This window comes from Cryptomeria japonica, chromosome 9 (genome assembly GCF_030272615.1).
Source record: "Cryptomeria japonica chromosome 9, Sugi_1.0, whole genome shotgun sequence".
In the NCBI taxonomy this organism is placed as follows: domain Eukaryota; kingdom Viridiplantae; phylum Streptophyta; class Pinopsida; order Cupressales; family Cupressaceae; genus Cryptomeria; species Cryptomeria japonica.
The window spans coordinates 428,206,034-428,222,486 of NC_081413.1; positions in this window are offsets into that span (position 1 = coordinate 428,206,034).

Sequence of the window (16,453 nt, forward strand, 5' to 3'; positions counted from 1 at the left end):
ATGAAGGAGAATGTTCTATTAGCTACCAGTTGTCATCGATGTCAACATACTTCTATTGACTTTTTTTGTTGCTACTCTGATATTTTTGGTGATTTTATCCATTTTTTCTCTACGTTGCTCCACAATTGTAAATATGGGTTTGCAATTTGGGTAGTAAACTTATGGATATCAAATATACCTATATTCTAGATTTCACATGCTTTGGATCTTCGAAAGGTGAGATGCTTGGTCTAGTAATTTAGTTTATCAGTTGTTTTGTTCCTTCGAAACAAAATAATTAGTTTTGGCATCTGAATTTATTTAATTAAGTGATTTTTATCTTACAATTTTATGACATGGTTAAACATCTAGTTGGCTTTAATTTTTGTTATATATTCTGCCAACCTATGAGAATGAAACATATGATGTATCTTTGATAACATGTAGGGTATGTATGGTTGACTTTATATGTAGGCATGTCTATATACATGAAGTGCATTCCCTTTGGTATGTATGAGTATGATATGAATGTAGCCAAGAGAGATTTTGAAGGAGATGAAGATATAAAGATGAAAGTGTTTTTATTGGATTAGATGTGATCGAAGTAGATTGTTGAAGATTGAGTAAATATTGAAGACAATCTATTGAGCTTAATTGGAACTATAATTTATGCATATGTAAGATGCAATCCTAGTAGTTATATTTTGTTTATCCTTTTGGACAATGATTCCTCTTGGCAGTGAGCCTCCCTTTTTGGCAGTGAGCCTTGCAGTGAACATTTTAATATTTTATAACTAGTTATATTATATTGAGAGTTATCCCTCTCTGTGGTTTTCCCTATTCAGTTTCCATGCAAAAATATGGTGTTCTCTTGTATGTGTTGATATGGTTAATATTTTTGTCTTGTTTATTTAATCACTTACTTTATCTAATAGGAATAATCTGCAAAGAATTAATAACTTGATTGCTTGCAAAGAGTTTTAGGGAACACTAATTCACCTCCCCCCCCCCACTCTCAGTATTTCAGCCATTCAACAATTGGTATCAAAGCTTTGGTCCCTTTTTTTCAGGCTTACCACATGAAGGAGATCTTGTTGGTTGAATACAGATGGCTCCTGAGTTAAGTGCAAAAGAAATACTTATGGATGGAGGGTTGTAGACTACCCTTGAAGATCTTGAGAACATGGAGACTTAGAACAAATCTTTGAAAGAAAATGTTAAAGAAGAGAATGAGTGCATCAGAAAGCTAAGAGATCAAATCAAGAAATTCAGAGAAAGATACAAAGAGGTCAGCAAGGAATTGAAGCAAGAAAATGAATCAATCATCAATCTGAAGGTACAAGTTGAAGAAAGAAAGAAAACAAAATAATGTCTGAATGGCTTAATAAACATAAGATTAAAGAATGTGCAAGATTGAAACATGTAGTTGTAACCCTAAGATCTAAAGACAAATTCAAGGAAAGTGCTAAGAAACTTGATGAAATGATGGCTATGAAGAAATCTTTGGAAGATAAAAGTGGGTTAGGTTTTCAAGTTGGTGAATGTTCAACTCAAATAATTGAAGACAAAGGCAAGATGAAGAATAATTAATTTGAATATTGCACTGAAGAAATAAACAAAGGCAGACAACCTCAAAATTAGAAAAGCCTCACAAAGAAACCTCTGGTCAAACAACCTAATGCTCAAAGGAACTCCTCATTTAATGGTTATTTTTTCTCTTGTAATGAATTTGGACATAAAACTTTAGAATGTACAAACAAAGTGAATCAGAATGTTTATAATTTTGCATGTAATAAATTTGGTTATTGAGCTAGTAATTGCACAAATAAAACTGTGAATGGAAGAAATAAATTCTTTCATGGTTATTGTCAATAATGCAGTTGTTTTTAGCATAAGGCTAATAAATGCAGATCTAGAATAGCTACAACGAACTGAGAGTGGAGGAATATCAAATGTTTCGGTTGCAATAAAGTTAGATACATTGCTAAAGCATGCAGAAGTATATATGTAAAGAAAGATAATTCAGTAAGGAAGAATGAAGTAGTAAAGAAGATTGATGTTGAAGAAGTTAAAAACGAAATGAAAAGGATTTGGACAAAGAAGGAAGTAGAGTTGACAAAAGTGTTATTGTATCTGGCTCTGATGCAGAAATCCCCACCGGAAACTAGTCTACAAGCTTTCGCTTAGGGTGACCTATATTGAATATCTTTTTCCCCTATGAAAGAAGTTGATGTTATTGTCATATCAAGTTGATATGTCAAGTATGATGATACACTTGAAGTCTTGGTGAAAATTGTGGTAGAAAATATTGTTGTGTGGTGAATTGTGATGGTTTGGAAGGTCATTGTTCACAAGCAGAATATTCTAGCAGCTTTTTGGGTGACATGACAATTTTGGTTGTAAAGCCCTAGATCTTTTAGCAAAGTATTTGATGTAATTTTTCAATCATATTGCTACCGATGAATTGACAATTTGCAAAGTGGAAAGAAGTAGTCAGACAAAATTATATTTGCAAAGGTATTTATAGCCCTTATCTCATGGATTCTAGCAAATTTGTTAGTCATGATGATGAGTCTTGACTTGAGTTCAAGAAATTCATGAAAGAACCAATAAGAGATTTTTTTATTGGTGCATTTTGATTATTGCCGACTAGAGTGATATGTCTTGAAGATATATACAAGTTTATCAATGTGCAAATTGAAGAATATGAAAATGTGAAAATCAAGAATCTTAGAGACTCTCTTTATAGAGAAAATTTGCAGTCAATTCTTGAATTAGGTCACAAGGGTTTGGACATTTGGAGGGAATTTTCACTGCTAATCGATGAAGAAGTGATCAAGATTATACTCAATAAAATTCATGATGATTGTATATGGATAGACAAACCATATCAAATTACTAAGGAATCTTTGAAGGTGGTTACTGGTCAGTTTAGAAGGAACTGTATTGGCGAAGAAATATATAAGGAACAAAGAGGTTGAAGCATTGACAAGTGTCATTTGAGATCAAAGAGCTTTGCAAATTGACACTACTTCAGATCTTGTGGTAAGATATGTTGTTATGGGCATCACTTATGAGATTTACTTTTGGAACAAAGAAGGTTCAACTTCGGCTATTTTTGTGTATGTTGCTTATCAAATGACTAAGGAAAGAATGAATTATGATTTGTGTGAATTAATGAGACAGAAAAAACTGAGTAATATTGAGTTGACTAAAAATCATGGTTATTTCTTTCGCTTTGGATCATTGATTATATGCTTTTCTTTTTAATTTTTGAATTCATTTCCATTGAAGAAGAATGTTGCATAGGATGTAAGCCTACTAGTTGGAAATAAAATCAGAAGATATCTACACAATCTGAATAACAGAGACAATGCATGCAAAGAATGCTTTCATGAACTCTAGAAGAACTTAATTATGAGATATAGGATCCTAAAAAGATGTGTTGAGAATTATAGAGATACCATTAGTTTCTTGGTAAATACTTATTGTTGCTTTATGGAAGTCATGTTGCTCCAGAAGGTCCTATTATCAAGTTTTGGTTATGAAATTAATGAAGATGAATGTGAAGTGTATGCAAATGAACTTCTTAGGATTTAGGTAGATTTCACTGAAGATAAGTTTGGAACTTATGAATAACTTGTTGGTTCAAATGTTGTTGAATAGGTGGATCTGGAAGGACTCTCCTCTAGCGGGAAGAAAATTAGAAAATCAATTGAGACCCTTGCTTCGGTCCCTAAAAAGAGAAAGTCGGTAAGGAAAGACAAGGCAGGAATTATAAGTATTGATGATGTTGAGAATACTGAGGTTGATGTTAAGTAGAAAGAGATAGTTTTAGTGAAATAATTTGTGCAAGAGAAACCTCCCAGTTCTCCTGATGAAGATTCTTTTGAGGTTGACAGAATTTTGAAAGTCCTTGAGGAACTAGAGGGAATTAAGAAATTTGTAGGTGCATGGTTGTTACAACCATCATATGATCAAGATAGAATTGAAGAAGCTTTGATTAATTATTTTCTTCGGAATGATATAGCTCTTGGTTCAGTTGAGAATGTGCTCCTACAAGAATTGTTAACTGAGTGAGAAATTGGCCCTTAAATTCTTTAAGAAAGATAAACCAAATATTGAAGTACAAAGAGAAATGAGTATAATGTGTGTTGTTGCATAGAAGAAGTTGATTGAATTCATTAAGGATATGAGGAAGTGCATGAGTGCAATTTCCAGTGTTTACAAGTACTACATTAGATGGTTGGTTGCCATAGTAAATCGTAAGGCAAAGATTGACTTCCTTGAATCTGAGATGAATAATTTAGCCGAGTCCTTCAATATTTCTAATGACAAAGATGGTGCATTAAGAAAGAAGATTAATTCTATATATTTAGAATTATCCTCGATGCAGAGATAGAGAGATGAGCTTTGCAAAAAAAAAAATTGTTTATTAAAGAGATTTTGGAAACTAGAATGGATCATTACAATTGTCTGTTGGAAGAAGCAGAGAAGGTGGAGTTGAACCTAATGGTCTCGGATGATTTGCTAAGTCCCATTGATCCGCTTGTGCAATTTAATTGTCAGTGCATGGCATTGGCATTTTTTGTTAGTTTTGGAATTCTTTTCTCTCAAAACTCAAAGGAAAATATAAGGAGATCTTCTCTCAAAAAGGTAACTAATTTTTCTTTATAAGTTGTGCATAAGTGTCCTTTTTCTTTCCATTTTCCTTGATGGTAAAGGGGGAGACATTGATAAATATTATATGAAGAGAGAATAAGGATAATCAAAATATGGGATGTTTTTCTAAGGGGAAGTGATTGTAGAAAATGAAGTTTTAATTTTTTGAGGTGCAGAATCTTTTTTAGCAGTTTTCTTCATGTTGCCATCAATGACAAAGGGGGAGATTGTTGAAGGTTTTCCATTGATAAAGGAGAATTTTGTATTAGCTATCAGTTGTCATTTGATGTCAACATACTTTTATTGATTTGTTTCATTGATGCTCTGGTATTTTTGGTGATTTTGTCCATCAAGTTTTGCTCTGTGTTGCTCCGCAGTTATAGATATGGGTTTGCGATTTGGGTAGTACACTTATGGATGTTAGATATAATTATATTCTAGATTTCACATGGTTTGGATCTCTAAAAGGTGAGATGTCATAGCCATGAAAAATGATTGCACAATAATTTTCATTTTTGAGCTTAAATATTGATCATTTTGGTTTTATCTTGTCCTCGGTCAAGGTTTCAAGGTTTAGGGTTTTAGGGGTTGTGATTTATAATTAAGTCTTGATATAAAAGAAAAACTTTGAGCCTGTAATGTTCCATCATTACCTTTTCCACTTAATCCAAGGGTTGTTTACCATTGGCGGGGCCATTTTATTTCCTAAGCGCTAAGTTGTGTTAGACCGGTCCATCTGATGATTTTCCTAAAGTCGCACGAAATTTTTCCGTATGGTCGGTCCATTTTCAATGTTTGTGCCCGCGCCCATTAAATTTTCCTAAGTCTAGAAATTTTGCTTCTTTGATCCATTGATAAAGGCAGGACAGATCTAATGGTCTGTGCTTCCTTGTGGTTGAAAATGCAAGGAAGATAAAGACCGCAGCATCACGGGATGATGCTATGTGCCTATGGTGGAGAGAGGCAAGCTGGTGGTCTAACTTTTCAAAACCTCATGTTATTGGTTCTCAGGAGGTTAAGACCGGTTTACTGATGGCCCTATCAATTGGCACATGTTGCAAATGGACGGTGATGTTATGTTCTGGGTGAAAAGGTGCCTGATTTTTAAATATGAAAAGGTTAGCAGGCACTGTGTTGAAACAGTAAAGTGTGAACATAGCTAATGGCCCTCATATCCCCAGGATAGAAGTTGCAAGAAGGTTATGGACCGTGGCATCACGAGATGATGCCACGTGTCCTGGGCTAACCAGGAAGTCTGACAGTGGGGCCATTGATAGTGATGTGTTAAGAGATGATATGACATTGATTTATCATGGTTTTTATGGGTCCGCAAGCACCGATGGAAGGTCAATTGCCATGTTGACCATTAATAATCATTTGTTTTGCCAGGCTGGGTAGGATATGCAGCTGAGTTTAAAATTTGAATTTAAAAAGGGTCATTAAAGGTATTGGTTGTAGCCTGCATGGGAAAGATAGGATGAGTAGGATGTAGACTTGTCGACTCAGAGTAGATAGCGACAAGTTAGGAGGCTTAGATGTCGACTCATTCCAGAAGGATTATTTTGAAATTTTCTATTTGATTTGAAATTGATTAGACAAGGCAAGAACAATATCTCAGAGGTGTAAAAGGATTGGGATAAGCTTTAGGTTTAGATATGATGGATCACGGTTCCCTGATGAATTCAGAGATTGCCTGTTGACAGGGATTCTGAAGCAGAAAATGTACACTCATGGAAGAATAAAATCAGAACAAAATCATTCGCACAAGATGAACCTTGGTAGGAAAATATAGTGGATGTGATAGGCATGATTTCTAGAGTCTATAGCTGATAGGTTGAATTGAAAGCACTAGAGTGAGGATTTTTCATGTGTATGAGCACCACTAGATGAAGTATTTTGATTATAAATGCAATAGGGTTGTGACTTAATTGGTAGGAAAAAAATGAAGCCTTTTTATTTTCTGGGAGCAGTTCTTTCCTCTGTAAAGAAAATGATGTTTGAGAAACGTCATAAATGGAGTTGTTGTATGCTTTTTGATACCGGAGGGATGTTTTCTCTCCTATGTGAGTATGTTTATTGTCAGAGGGGTTGTGAAAGTGGGTAGGATTGCTAGAGGAGGTGTGAAATCTTTTTCTTATGAAGAAAGGCCACGCATGGCACAGCCTCTTCTTCTACTCCACCACTGGATGGCAGGGGGTTCTGAGAGAGAACCCACAGAGGAATGAAAGAAGGAAATGTTTGGGTAGGGAGTGACAACCAATAGTCCATGTGAATGCATGGAATATGTAACTCCTCCCCAACATATTATGTTTCGCCTCTAGCTCCTCCTTCCACTTTCTCTGATCCTAGGCATAAAGGTTTGAGGTCCTCTTCTATTTTGGAGGTGAATTTTCTTCTTGCCGAGACCCGGTATCCTTTCCAAGAAGGGAAATTCTCTATAGGATAGAAGTGTAGAATCTCACACTCCATCTGAAGGTTTCAGGGCGATAACGACATGGCTCAAGCGGTTTTGCTTCTACCAATTTTCAATTGAAGATATTGATTCACAGGTGCCAGTGCATGGATATAGAATATCTTTGTAACATAATTGCATATGGCCTTTTAGGCCTAATTCTCGAGAATAAGTTTATTTTTATAACATGTGTCTTTTGGCCGGAAGCTTGTTACTCCCTTTCTTCTATAAAAAGGGAAATCAAGGCTAGAAGAGAGGTTCAGATTTTGGGGAGTCTCTTGTAGGTTCAAATTTTTCTTGGTCCTTGGGTTTTTTCCTTATCCGTTTCCAGTAGTAAGTCTAAGTGAAGTGAGAAAGTTGTAAAGTCTTTTATAGAGCAAATAAAGAAATGTTTTAGTGTCAAGCTTTGCCTAGGTTCTTGAAAGAGTTATATGTAAATTTCATCTTGTGATAGAAGTAGTATTTTTATTCAAATAAAAATAGAATTCTGACTCTTTTCTCTCCATTGTATGATTCTATTAATTTTTGAATGAAATCAACTAAGGGTTTATTTTATTCAGTGCATTGTTGTGATGTATGTAGCCGTTTATTTATGCTTCGGCCCAAGGGGTCAATTAAACTGCTTAAATAGAGTTGCAGAATGATAGGGCTTGTGCAGGGATTTTTAGATAAGTAGTTTGGGTTGGGATTACAAATGAGATATACTGTAAGGCATTCTTATCTTATATTATATACCATTAGATGAAATTTTGTCACAATTTCAGTTTACGCTTCATATCTTCAGGTACCCAATGGAGTAAGGCACTAATCACTACTTGTAACTAGCTTTAGTAATCAACCTTGTGTTGGTTTCATTGATGTCTCTACTATCTTTTAAATATTAGAACATCATTACTAAAGTTTTCATGTATTTTTTGAGTTGTCCCACCCATCTCATGCTCCAGTTAGGTTAAGGATCACTGAAGGTTTTGCCATCCTTGAGCATTCTCCCTTTCTATAGAGCCTCTTTTATGAGATAATCTACTTTGTTTTCGGTGAACTCTTGAGTGTGGTGCAGAGATCATGAAGTTCACTAAAGGGATTACCCTCCCGGGTTTTGCAGAGCCAAAAGTGTAGAAGGATCTTGTATCCTTGTCACAGTTGGTCCAAGCCTGAAGGATATTGATAGTTGGAAGTGGCTTTCCATAGGTATCTGGAGGAACCATCTTGGTCTCTACCCTGTGGCAATGTAAACCCATTTTTTGGGAACCAACAAAAATTGTGACTCTGCTGGGGAGATAGTTGCCTGGAATCTCTGGAAAAGAAATTAAGTCATTTGTTGTATAGAGTTTTCCATGCCTTCCTATGATTTGATGGTTGATATTTTCTCCCACGTCACTAGACCCAAATCTTTGCCTCATAGAGTGAAGAGTTTCTTAGTCTGTCCCTTGTCGATTTGAGTCAATTCTCATAAATGTTGTCGGAGAATCTGCTGTAATTCATCTTTTGATATAAGTTCTGTCTAGATCTGTTCATGTTTCAAGATTATTTTGTAATACCTCACAAGTTGTGATTGGAGACTCTGAGACTTTGAGATCTTTGCACCAGTGTGCATTGTTTGAATAAGAACTAAGAAGAACCAAAGAATTTGTACAAGAGATGAAGCGAGTTTGAGCTCTTATGGTGAATTACACCGACAAGTTGAGGATGGAATCCATGTGATGCCATATGATGATAGGGAAGTGTTGTAGTGTTGTGTTGAAACAAATCTGACCTGTGAAGAAATTCCAATTGTTTAAATATTTGTCCTTCGCAAGGATGTGGCAACTCTATCAGAGATCAGTGTTAAAGATTTGAAGAATAGAGGGTGATATCCCTAGTTAAAGAAGGTAGCAACAGCCTCAACATTTCTAGTTATTTTGATTTTCATTAGTCAAGTATACTAATGAAAATTATGTGTAAAAATGTTCCCTAGAAAGTGAGTAAAAGCACTAAGGAAGGGAATGGTAGTGATTATCTTACATACTTCTGTGACATAATTTTCAAATTCTGTATTAAGTTAGATGAAGTATGTTTTGAGCTATGCATTGTAATAGTTTAAGATTGTGGCAAAGGAAAGAAGTAGGGAAATGAATGAAAATATGTATTATGTGCATGTACTTCCCTATGAAATGTCAAATGTAAATGTGTAACCTCTGCCAAATCACAATAGAGCCTTCTTTATGGAAAGATATAAGCCATTGAGTTTTAATGATATCCAACATTTCCCAAATCTTGTTCCTATTAAGGTTAGGGAATATCTACTAGAATTCAATGGGAAAAGATTAGAATCAGCACGTTAGCATTTGCAGGAGTTTTCTGAATTAATGGGATATTTTGAGATAAATCAGGAAGATGTCTTCATGAAGATTTTTGTTCAATCTTTGAAGGAAAATGTCAGGGATTGGTTTTCTTATCTACCATTATGTTTTGTTTCTTCATGGGATGAAATAAAGGTAGCATTCATGGAACAATTTGGTGAAAGAATTAGTCCAAGTTCAGTTATGAAAAGATTCATGGGTATTTAGAAGGAAGAGGATGAGCTAGTTCTTGTTTTCAACCTTAGATTTGCTAGAACATTGGATGAAATTCCTAGCAGTTATAGGCCAAATGATGCAGTATGTTTAGTTTTTTACTTGGTTGCATTTGACGAGGAAGAGAGTTATCTGCTAAGAGACAAAGATCACAAAACCTTACATCGGGCCTATAGGATAGCAATGGAAATTGAGAACAACTTTAAGTATGGAATCCCTAAGGGTTATCTATCTGCAAGGGTATGCTATCCCAAGACATTAGATGTTGAAGAGAGGCACGAGCCAAAAGATAAAGATCAATGTCAAAGCATCCATGCTCCTGTTGATCACAATAACCCTGTTATGACTAATATTTTAAACAAAAATGTGAGTGAGGAGAACATGTCCCAGACAATGCTTATTCCAAATGTTAATGAAGAAAAGGTTAGTGAGAAATTATGTAACATAATTGATATAGAGATGGATATGATGTCAGTCACTTCACCAAATGACAGCAACAGTAATTGTTACAGGAAGGAGATCCCACAAGAGATTCATCTGTAGTCTTGTCTTTCAGATACATCCAAAAGTGAGTATGAAGAATTGGAAAGTTGTATGTCTGAAGCAGATGCAAGTATGCAGGATTTTAATGATATGAATTTAGTCTCTCGGGAATCAATTGTATATGATAACAAAAATTTAGGTAAAGAGATGCCACCAATTTTATTTGACAATACTATTGAAATAGAAAGTTGCATGATGTGTACCAATGAAGAAATTGTCCCACTACAAGCCACTTTTAGTACTGAGGATCAAAAAAAAGTTCACTATTCTCATCACCAAAAAGTCCCTAAGTTGGCCTATATGTTTGAGAGGAATGTAGTTCATGTTGGTGCCCAAAAATGGGTTTACACTAACTCAAAGGCAGAGACCAACTTGTTTTCTCCTGAAAATATCTATGGAAACCCACTTCAAACTGTTTAATATTCTTCAGACTTGAACCAACAATGACAAGGATGCAAGATCCTTCTACTCTCTAGGCTCTGCAGAACCAGGGAGGGTGATCCCCATGCTTATTTGTGATTTTATGCCACACTCACAAATCATGCATGAAACAAAGTAGATAATCTCATATAAAGACTCAATAATAAGGAAGAATGCTCAGGAATGGAAAATTCCTCAGTGATCCTCAACCCGCTTGGAGCATGAGATGACTAACACATATGACAACCTTAATATCAAATGAAAATATTTTGATATTCAACAAGTTATAGAAAACCAATGGTAATTTTAAATAGTAAATAAATACCCAAGCATTCACTTAACTATGATGACTGCCTTATCCCATTGGGTACATGAATTCATGTTGCATTAGACTTTGTTTCTAGCTATACTTACTCCCAGATGATATGGAGCAAAGAATTTGTCAAAGTTCTCATGTCCTCCCTTTATAATCACAAAGTAAGGGATGATGGTGTAATCCTGGAAAAATGTCCCTTTTCCTTTTCCTTTTAAATCTTTATCCTGAATACATCCAATTTGCCACATCACCATAGCAAAACCCATTCTCAGAGGAACATTGAAGGGTAGTACATGAGGCTATCCAGAAAAGCCATAGATTCTAATTACAGTATTTACAGAGTACATAATAAAATCCCCCCAATTATCTTCAATTCTAGCAAGAAGCACCCTTTCCTTGGGTCTCACAAAACCATGCAATTCCTTAGGAATCCTTGGTGGATTCACTGTCAACCTTTGTCTTAATCTAGAGGAAAAGTTGTTATCAAATCTTATATAGCTAGCCTCTTGTCTATCCCATGACATGTCTATGATCCAAAGTTGTATTGGAATCTCCTGATTATCTATTGTTCTTCTGAGGTTCATGGTACCCTCAAAATAATTTGCATTCCTTGAAAGGAACATATGCATGAGTAAAGACTACTAGGGAAACTTAACCCCAACAACTTGATTCTTAATGTCTAATAACCCCTCATGAATCTTTTCCTCAAGATAAGGGGCAGAGTCAAAAACTACTGTAAAATCTGAATGATGTATTTGCATAGCCATGTACATAAAATTAGGTGGCATTACTGTAATGGGACTAAACCCCAATATTTGGCAAAGAGAAAAGAAAGTAGCCTGGAAATAGGGAGCGAAAGCACAATTAGAAATGACTCTTCTGAACTAGGGCCGATATGGTATGTTTTACTTCCTACTCTAGCTAAATGCATTGGAAGGAAATTCTTTCTAATGAATTCCTTCATCTTGTACTACTCTACATTTTGTTCATTTAAATCTACTGGTACTAGGCTATGGAATGGTTCATACAAGTTAAAAATCTCTTGAAATTCCTCCCTTATGATGGCTAACAAAATCTCTCCATCGTTTCCCCTAATAACCCTTGAAACTGGGTCATATATGTCTGCAACAGCCTTGAGTAAATCGACGTCCATAAAAACACTCGGTACTACCAACTTGCCCAAATCATACTGCGAAGGACTGGATAATGGGGAATTTAATTTCCTTTGTCCATACCATAATTTGAAAAACTCTAATGCAGTTGTCGGTATATTAGCATCCACCAAGCGGAATGCTTTGTCAGCTAACCCTTCCCCTAGGGTTTTTCCATCCACAAACCTCTGCCCCTACTGCTTATCATTTGTAGAAGGCTTTAATTGGTCCAAGAAATCATCATAAAGATTTATTCTCATATAAATGACTTGCCCTGATTGTTTATGTGAGGGAGCCATCTTCTACGACTAGGGATTTATACTATATCTCCAAATTTGGGAAAGAAAACTAGGGCTATTACAAGATTTTTAAATTACCAGAGTAATTCAAACAGATTTTACTATTTTCTGTCTAGTATCTTAACCCTAGAACAAATTGAATTTTCTTCTTGCAACCTTACACACAATTTGTAATATCAATTTGTTTCAAGAACATATGGAGAGCTCATATAAACTTACTACTTTTGATTTTCGCTATAGATGATAATTTTGTGTCGCAAAGAGTCGTTTCAATCTCCTTCAGTAATAAGAAATTCTTCAAAATTTCTTATGAAATCTTTTGCGAATGAAAAACCTTATAAGAGTCTTTTAATTATTGTCTGGGAAAGGATGCAAATGTCTCATCTGCCATTAATATTTGTGCGAGCGAAACAACGGCTCATAACTTTGTATTTAAAATTTTTGAAAACTAGTCGTCGATCATCCTCCAAGCTGGCCAATCCAATGACCATCTCTTGTCGACTCAGCACTTGACCTTTCATCTGTATCAACAGCCCCACAAAATCATGACAAATCAGAAACACATCATCTTTCTGTCAAACTCCATCAGTGGCCCCACTATAGGTCTTCCTGACCGACTCGAGACACATGGCATCATCCCATGATGGCGCGGTTCATAACCACCTTGCAATTTCTATTGCAGGAATATGAGGGTCATCTGATCTATTCAAACTTTACCCCCTAGCATACTGCCCATTGACTCTTCTAGAACTTAAAAATCAAGTGCATTTTACCTCAAGATAAGACATCTTCATTCGTTCTGAGCACATGCAAATTGATGGGACTATTAGTAAATCGACCTTTATCATTTGCGAACTGGTAACACAATGCTTTTGACCGGTTACGCTGCTAACCCTGTCGATTTCCGCTGATAACACATAGAACAATCTCATGATGTCGCGGTCATTAAAATCCTCACATCTTTGATCACGGGGGAGCGCTAGTTGTTGGATCTATCCTGTCTTTAGCAAATGGTCGATGTATTTAGGACTTTTCGGACTTAGTAAAATACAAGCGTAGGCACAAATATTTAAAAGGAAAACTGATTATAGCAAATTTCATGCGGATGACTTAGGAATAGCATATTTTACGAACTGGTTAATCACCACTTAATACTTAGGAAATGAAAATGGCCCCACGAATGAAAGTAGAACCCTCAGCCTTAAGTTAGAAAAAGGTAACAACAGAATATATGAGGGACTGAAAACTTATTTTCAAACCAAGATTTAATCATAAAAGACATAATCCCTGTAGCCTTAAAACCTGATATCTTGACCAAGGGCAAAAATAAAACCAGGATGACCAAATTTTGCAAGACATAATTTTAATTCCTATCAATGGCTCTAGTTGGGGACGTTCATTTCATAGGAATGAGATAAGAAACCAAAATCTTTGGGTGAAGCAGACCAATTACAGAGTAGAACAAAAAGAAATTACCTGGATAGGGTAAATTCAACTAAAAGGAAACTAAACTAATATGTATAAAGCCTAACTAATGCTCATGGAAAATAACTACTTTCAAGAAAAGTAGAGCTTCAAGAATTGTCTATGAATAGGCAATTCAAGAGTATCACCATGTATATCATGGAGAATATAAGAATCTTCTCCCCATTTACTTTGAATCAGATATGGACCCAGCCAAATGGCATCAAACTTGCCATGTTTTCCTTTATCTTCTATTATGATATTCCACATCAGAACCAAATCATTAACCTGAAAAATCCTTGTAGTTGTTCTTTTGTCATACAGGTTTTTAACCTGCATCTGTAACTTTGTATTTCTAGTACTTGCTTATCTTCTAGCTTTGTCTAATTCCATTAAAGCCTCAATTCTCAACTGCATATCATCATCTATATCATTTTTATAAGTTTGGACAAATTTATACATCTCCATCAGATTATTTTGGGGTAACCTTGCTCGTATACCATGCACCAAATCAAAATGTGCACATCCAATTGCTTTTTTGATTGTTACCCTATCTACCCAAATAGCTAATCTCAGCTTTGAATCCCAAACCTTTAAATTCTTTTCTAGGATTCATTAAATAATCTTCATCAAACTTTTGTTACTAGATTCAACTTGCCCATTTCCTTGTGGGTGGTAAGGTGATGAATAAGAAATCTGGATATCATATTTATTGCAGAAGTCTTCATATTCTTCTGACCTGAAACTCATTGCATTATCAGAGACTATCCTCTCTGGACATCCAAATCTGGTCAATATATTGTCTATAAGGAAATCAATTACCACCTTGCTTGTTTCTTTTTTAGTGGGTATAGCTTCAACCCACTTAGTTAAATAATCAGTGGCTACTATAATCCAAGAATGGCCACTACTTGATTTGCATGCTATTTCTCCAATTAAATCTATACCCCACTACTAAAATGGAGCTTGCACATTTATAGGTCATAATGGCGAATTTCCTGAAAATTTTAATTTTCCTGAAAATCTTTGGCATGGGTCACACTTTTTGACTAGTTGATGTGCATCTTTGAAAATTGTCGGTCACCAAAACCTAGCTCTTAATACTTTGTGTGCAGTTGTTTTAGCCATATAATGCCCTCCACAAGCTCCACTATGTAGTTCAAACAACTTCTGAGCTTGATCCTGGTCCACACATTTTAACATGACACCATCGTTGTTCCTCCACCAAAGCTTCCCATTTACAATGGCATATTTAATAGCATGAAATTTTAATATCCTCCTTTTATTATCAAACATATCTTCAGGACATTTCATCTTCTGAAAATAATATATGATATCATCATACCATTTCCAACCATCCATATCACAAATACAAGACTTGTGCTCTTCTTCCATAATATTTATTTGATTGGCATCCAAATTACTCTGGGCCATTAACTTTGCCAATCCTAATCCTCTCACTAATTTAGTGATTTGGATATCAATATTGAATTCCTAGATCTTGTTTATCCATCGACATCTTCTTCCAAACACTTCATGTTGTGTGAAAATATCTTTAATTACAGCACTAGGCACATATGCAACCACTATTGCTCCCATCAAGTAACTCCTAAAAGCTTTAACAATCATCACTAGTGCATAAGCTTGCTTTTCATTTAAATCATACTTCAATTCTGTAACTTGCAAAGATTTACTAAAAAATGCTATAGGTTGTTCAAAACCTTCTAAATTCTTCTGCAACAATACAGCAGCAACAGTATGAAAAGATGCAAATGAAAATATCTGCATAGGATTTCCATAATCAGGTGTTTTAAGAATAGGTGCATTTTTAATAGCCAGTATAATCTCTTGTAATTCCTTTACTAGCTCCTCATTCCACTCTATTTTTGCACCTTTCTTTAACATTATAAATATAGGTCTACAAATTTCAGCAAAATTAGTGACAAACCTTCTTAAAAAATTTATCTGCCCAAAGAAAGATTGGATACCTTTCACTATTCTAGGTTGAGGGACTCTGTCTATAGATATCACCCTCTCTAGGTCAATTCTCACACCATCTTTTGAAACAATGTGACCCAGCAACTTACCTTCAGTTACCCCAAAGGCACATTTTTGGGCATTTAAGGATATCCCATATTCAACAGCTCTATTAAAAAACATTTCAAGGTGACCACAATGATCACTTTCCTTCTTGGAATAACTTGTTAAATCATCCTAATATACTACTAAGAATACATTTATAATATCAGAAAATGCAACATCCATGGCTCTTTGAAATGTTGCTCCTGCATTTGTCAAACCAAAAGGCATTCTTATATAAACATAGGTTCCCCAAGGTGTAGTAAATTTTGTTTTGTATTGTTCAAACTCTTTAACCATCACTTGGTTATAACCTAAAAATCCATCCATCATGGATAAAATCTCACAACCTGTTACCCTTTCTAACATTGCTTCCATATTTGGTAATGGATAATTGTCCTTTAACTAAGATATATTCAGATTTCTGAAATCAACACATAGTTTGATATCTCCATTCTTTTTTCTAACAAGCACTAGACCAACGTCTCTTAGCTTGACTAGCTCCTCTTGCATTTTAGGTGCTAAGCTTGTATTAA